The sequence below is a fragment of the Silene latifolia genome, chromosome Y (genome assembly GCF_048544455.1).
Source record: "Silene latifolia isolate original U9 population chromosome Y, ASM4854445v1, whole genome shotgun sequence".
Classification (NCBI taxonomy): Eukaryota; Viridiplantae; Streptophyta; class Magnoliopsida; order Caryophyllales; family Caryophyllaceae; genus Silene; species Silene latifolia.
This window is the reverse complement of record NC_133538.1, coordinates 419,766,419-419,772,649: the sequence shown is the minus strand read 5'-3', so window position 1 is coordinate 419,772,649 and position 6,231 is coordinate 419,766,419. Positions and strand designations below refer to the sequence as shown.

General features: G+C 36.5%; 1 long non-coding RNA gene across 1 annotated transcript; it reads right to left on the bottom strand.

Annotated features, from left to right (window-relative positions):
- Positions 1 to 4,173: 4,173 nt before the first annotated feature.
- LOC141626529 (uncharacterized) lies at positions 4,174 to 5,921 on the bottom strand. The gene is made up of 2 exons (XR_012536106.1): positions 5,832 to 5,921; positions 4,174 to 4,780 (listed from the first exon to the last, which is right to left on the bottom strand). It is a non-coding gene; the product is annotated as an uncharacterized LOC141626529 (long non-coding RNA).
- Between the last annotated feature and the right edge of the window lie 310 nt (positions 5,922 to 6,231).

The window sequence follows — 6,231 nt, the reverse complement described above, 5'->3', positions numbered from 1 at the left end:
TAAACTACCCATAACAACACCCAAAATCGCCCCAACCAACACCCCCATACACGGCCAACCAACGGTGGTCAACCCGTCAGTCAAACAGGCCACGGCAGCCACGGGTAAGTCAACGACAGCGGTCAAGGTCTTGGTCAAATGTAAATAATTGATGTAAAGCGATTACATAACTTAGCACAATTAATTTAATGCGAGGTGAAAACTCCGTCTTAAAGTTGTCTCACAAAGATTACTCTATTTCTCACAAGTTATAGGTTTGTGTTTTTTTTTATTTCGATATATATATATATATATATATATATATATATATATATATATATATATAAAATTACCTTATAAATTATAAATTATATCTAAAATTACGGAGTATTACAGTCTTCCTTACTGAAAAGGAACTTCGTCCCGAAGTTCACCACACTTCACCACCCAACTAACACGATAACTTCTAAGTAACTATATTAAATTAATTAAATTATTTACTCTTATGACCAAAATAAACGCAGTATTATATTCTACCCCCGTAAAAGAAAAGGTTACGTCCCTGTAACCAACATACCTTAAACAAATAAATGGGGATACTTCTCTTTCATCTCAGCTTCAGCTTCCCAAACAGCCTCTTCTACATTATGATGAGACCAAAGAACTTTTACTAACGTTGGCTCGCCATTTTAAGTCTTTCTCACTTTTCTGTCCAATATTTCCTTAGCCACCTCCACATAAGATAAATTCTCATCCATCTCAACTGTCTCAGCTGCTAACACATGAGTAGGATCACTCGCATATTTCCTCAACTGCGAGACATGAAAAACATTATGAACTCTGGCCAAGGATGGTGGTAGTGCAAGACGGTATGCCACTTCACCAACCCTGTCTAAAATCTCATAAGGCTCTATATATTTCTAACTCAGCTTTCCTTTCTTGCCAAAACGCATCACCCCCTCTATTGGAGACACTTTAGGTAACACTTTGTCCCCTACGGGAAACTCAATATCACTTCTTCTCAAATCAGCATAACTCTTCTATCGATCTTGTGCAGCTCTCATCTTCTGTCTGATCACATGTACTTGCTCAATCATTTTCTGGATCAATTCCGGCCCTAGTGTCACGGTATCTCTAACGTCATCCCAACAGACTGGACTCCTACACTTCCTTCCATACAAAAATTCAAAAGGTGTCATGCCAATGTTAGAATTGAAAGATCATAGATCCATATTAGACTCTCTAATAAAAATTAAATTATCTCATAATTTATCATTTTGGTGATCTATGTAACATGCATGCAAATATAAAAGCATAAAAATGAAAGTTAAGGAAAAACAATTTCCTTATATAGATTTTTATGGTAGTATGGGCAAAATCAAGATCTCCTACCTTGATTGTTCTTGAGCTTATAACAAAAGGATGATCCTCCTAACAAATCTTCAAAGAGAAGATCTCCTAACAATGTGCACCCAAGAACTCAACCCAATTAATCTAACAAGTATTTACTAATAACTAGTTAGAATTATTCCCTTGATAATATGTAAATATTACTAACACTCTTAGTAATTATTCATTTTAGTTTACTAACAACTTAGTAAAGGATGTTTATTATTTTAGAGAGAAGATAGACAAATTGTTGTTCACATGCAAAATGTACAAGTGATGTGTGTAAAAATGAACAACAAATTGGAGTGTATAAGGGGAAAGTGACGGGTGGAGTGAGGTAGAGTGAGGGAGTCAACTTGTTATAATATTTGTCCAATCTTTATAACATGCACATGATCATATGACAATATTATGGAAGAATAACAAGTAATGTGTAATGATTATAATTATAATCATCCACTACACTCGATTTACACGGTCCAATGTCCCATTTACGGGTCCATTTTGGTTCTTATATTTGTCGCACAAATACGTATAAATTTTATTTAAACAGTATGCTTGCATTGACTTTACCGACTCAAGGCTGAACTGGAATGATGGACTAATATGTTTGACGTTTTTGTTATTTACGGGAAATTTTCGAAAATAGAAATTTTCAAAAATGAGGTTTGCTGATGTTGGAAAAGTTGCTAAGGTCGTCTTTTGAAAAAGGTTACGTTCATTTTCAGAAGAAGGGTTTGAAATCATCAGGGTTGATACGGCTCAAAAAACAGTGCGTTGTTTTCGAAGTCGGTTTTTGAGATTCAAAATCGCGGGTTTGAAAATTGAGAATTAGATATTTGCAATTATTGAAGTTGTCGCGGTCGAAAAAAAAGTGCGTTGTTTTTGAGGACGGTTTTGAAATTGGGACTTCGAGGATTGAACGACCATTACGTCGGCGCAAAAGATGCATTTGAAACGGTTGTGAAATTAGGATTTTGAAACGGCCATTATGACGGTGTAAAAGGTGTTTTTTATTAATGGTTGTGAAAACCAAGTTTGGAACGACCATTATGACGGCGTAAAAAGGTTTTTTTTTTTGTAAATGGTTGTGAAAACCGAGATTTAAAACGGCCATTATGACTGCGTAAAAATGTGTTTTTGCAAATTTTTTGAAAATCACTCGAAAGACTTATGATCACATAGCATATAAGTACTCGTAGTTTCATCATATCATGCTCAATGCTGACATGGGTTTTGGTTTGTTAAGGGTGGTTACACACCAAGCGATTAATCCTTGATATTCGAGAGGGATGCCAATCCAAAACAAATGTGTAAGGTTGGTGCCATAGCCCGTTCACGTAGGAAGTGAAAGCTCTTTGAGGAGACAAAAGTGTGTATCGTCAACAGTATGCTTGACACAATTAGGGTTCGATGCGCGAGGATGAGTAACTCATGTCAACGAGACGAGCCAATTGGTCGGTAAAGGTTAGATTGTGGGCCCGAACAAGGATCCCGATTTAAGACCATAATATCAATTAATGCATTTAAACCAGGAGCTCATTCGAGTTTCACATCTAAGGATCACAAAGATACAAGTGTCCTAGTTCTCCTCAGCGGAGTCGCCAATATGTGGACATCGTCACCCACGATTTGTGATTTTGGGTGTTGGAGTCGCTACCAATCGATTATGGAGTTGCTGAGGTAGTAAGTATAAAAGTCGAACAATGTCACAGGTACATTAATAAATACAATAAAATTTCTTAAATTGTCTTATTACAACTAAATCAAACTGAGTAAATAGTTTATTACAACGCAGCGGAAAGAATAAATGAAGTTTATTTGTAACTAAATGATAAATGTGATAAACTAGAGTCCAAGTGATAGTCATCTCGCGTCCCAAAACCCAAGTATCCAGCTATCAGCAATACTAAAATCTAACCTGTAAATTAATCTGCTCCCCATTTAACCGGAAATATTAAATGGTCATTATAGGACGCCATCAATTAAAGCAGCCATCATATTTAATTTGACAGGACAACAAACACACGTCAACAAATGGTTGAGTATGACATCGGGTTTTGTCGTCATCCCCTTATCAAAAACAATTTGTAATAAAACCCAATTTAAGTAGTATAAATCGGGATTGTTCGCAAAGATGGCGAGGGTTTCTACTTAGCTTGTTTAAGCCACAATTTAGTCAAACAAGTGAAAGAGGTTGATTGATTGTAAACTAAGATGTAAACAAGATGTAAAATTAAACTAAATGAAGTTGTTTCAAATCAATGAAGGAAAAGTTAGGGTCTTTGGGTTCACTAGGGTAAATAGAGGAGGAAACAAGGTTTAATAAGAGATGGGTGATGATAATGGTCAAGGATTTAGGCCTAATTTCTTAGTCACCTTAAGTTCATTAACAAGTTATCTTTTGGTTAAGACAATCTTATTACAAACATGGCATAAGGACCATCCAATAGCATAAGCACCAAGATAGGTCAAACACTTCATATGCATTAGAGTAAAGACCAATTAATCACCCAAATTAAAGTGTTAACAACCCAAATCATCCCCTTTAATTACCCAAGATCCTCCTAAACCCCAGATAAGATCACTCACACATGTTTAGAGTGGAGAAACCAACAATGAAAGGAAACATGTAAACAAAGACAAGCAACAAGATAACTTTGAATAAACAACAATTAAACAAGATAAAAGATGTAAACAAATGGAAGGAGATGTAAATAAGAGAGAAATTGTACGAACAAAGAGGAAAGGAATAAACATGGATGATAAAAGAAGATGAATTCCTTCAAAATTACAACCCAATAATTCAAACTAGAAATTGATTAAAAGCTAATTAAAGAAAGATTACAACTTTAAGTAAGGAAAGATTAATAGACTAATTAAGACTAGGGTTTAATACGAGATCTAAATTATGCTAAATATTATCCAAGTATATGGTAATGTGTGTATAAAGGGTATTAGAGAGGTAAATATAGGAAACAAGACAAAGGGGAATAAAGCAGGCTAAAATACGTGTAGGAGAAGCCCCAGCCGACTGGCCGGCCGCAAGGCTGATGACCGGCGCCGAGTCTTTTACTTAAAGGCGACGTTTGCGTGTGTGTTGGCGTGGAAGCCGGTGACCAGGGGGCCGGTGCACCGGCTGGGCATCAATCATAGCTTCATTTATATGTTGAGAAAGGGAAGATGAAGTGGGCTATGCCGGCTCACCGGCGGCCGGTGACTGGGCCGGCGCCAAGCACTTGTGCAAATGGTGATAGAACTGTGATGGGGTCTCGCAGCCGGTGGGGCGGCGGAAGGCTCACGGCAGAGGAAGCAAGGCTGCTTATTGAAGCTCTTCGTGTGGCCTATGTCGATTTTCATCTGTTGTTCTCCCGTCTCAGCCTCGAGTCTTCGCCTTATCATCCCGTCTTGCCTACATATTATATTAATAAAATAATAGTACTACTAATATTATATAAAAACCCGACTACTTATCAAATATAACTAAAACGACTAATTATTATAAATTAGTTATTAAAATGAGCTACTTAATGATTTAAGCACGCAAAATCGAGTCGAAATAAGGTATATATGAGGGGTAAAACGGTGATGAAATACTACTTATCAGAGTAGAATAACTACACAATAAAGCCAACAAGAAAACGACACTCTTGAAAGAGATTATCAACAGAAGAATAATAACTGCAATAACAACAAATGTAAACCATCCCAGTCTTCGACTAAGGCAAGCCGTACTCCGTCATCCCGCCAACTGCTGGTCGAGTTATCCATCATTCCAACACAAAGCTCAGGTATCCAAAAGTCATCCCAGTACAAAACCGAGGTATCCACAAATAAATCCAATAGTATAACTATTTCCAAAAATTAATGTTCCAACAGTAATAAAATATTCATCTACTTTATAAGATTATATAAACACCCACCCCATCTTATAATACCGTCTCGATTATAACACAAATCATCTTAAAGTAACGAGTATGCATTCAATTATAATAATTCAAGTAATTAACAATTAAGAGGATTAGAATTAAGTAGTTATCCTACCTTTGAAGTAAATCTCACAATCGAAGCTACTAAGAATTAAAAGTACTATTCTTGAAATCCTTCACCTAAATTAACATTAAAACCATACAGTTACTAACTATCCTCACAATACACATTAATACGTAAAATACCAAACATAAACGACTCCCATACACCACCACTAACGGCCAACCCGAACACCACCATTAACGGCCAACCCAAACATTACCAACAAAACCTGTCCAACCACCTTCACACTCACGGCGGTCAAGCGGCCAGCCACAGCCACAATCAAACCACCCCCTGCCGGTCAACGTCGGTAAAAGCAGCCTCAGGTCCATGGTCAATGAGTTACGGGTGGTCAACGGTCAGAGGGCGGGTGGTCAACTATGTCTTAAAATACGATGAATTAATTAATAAGACGGTTTCATGATCTTTACCTTTAGATCTAGAGACTGTTGTACGATGAACACAATTCTCCTTAGCTCTCTTTTCTCTCTTAAATTCTCTCTCAATTTAGTTGTGATATTTGTTGTGACAATTAGGTATAAGGCGTAGAGATGGCTGAGTATTTATAATAATAAAGTATTTGCTAGGACCTCCCTTCTTATATTATTTATTATTAGTATTATTACTACTACTACTATTATATTATTATTATTATTATTATTTTATTTTAAAAAAACGCAACTTTTATTGAGATCAAATCAATTTTCACAAGAAATTGGTGGGAAACCTAGACACAATCTGGGCTCCCACCCCCTTAGCAATAGCAAAGCTAAGTCGAATAATAAATAAAAACATGAGCGCGAGCTCCGGCATCCTGAGACAGAGAAAATT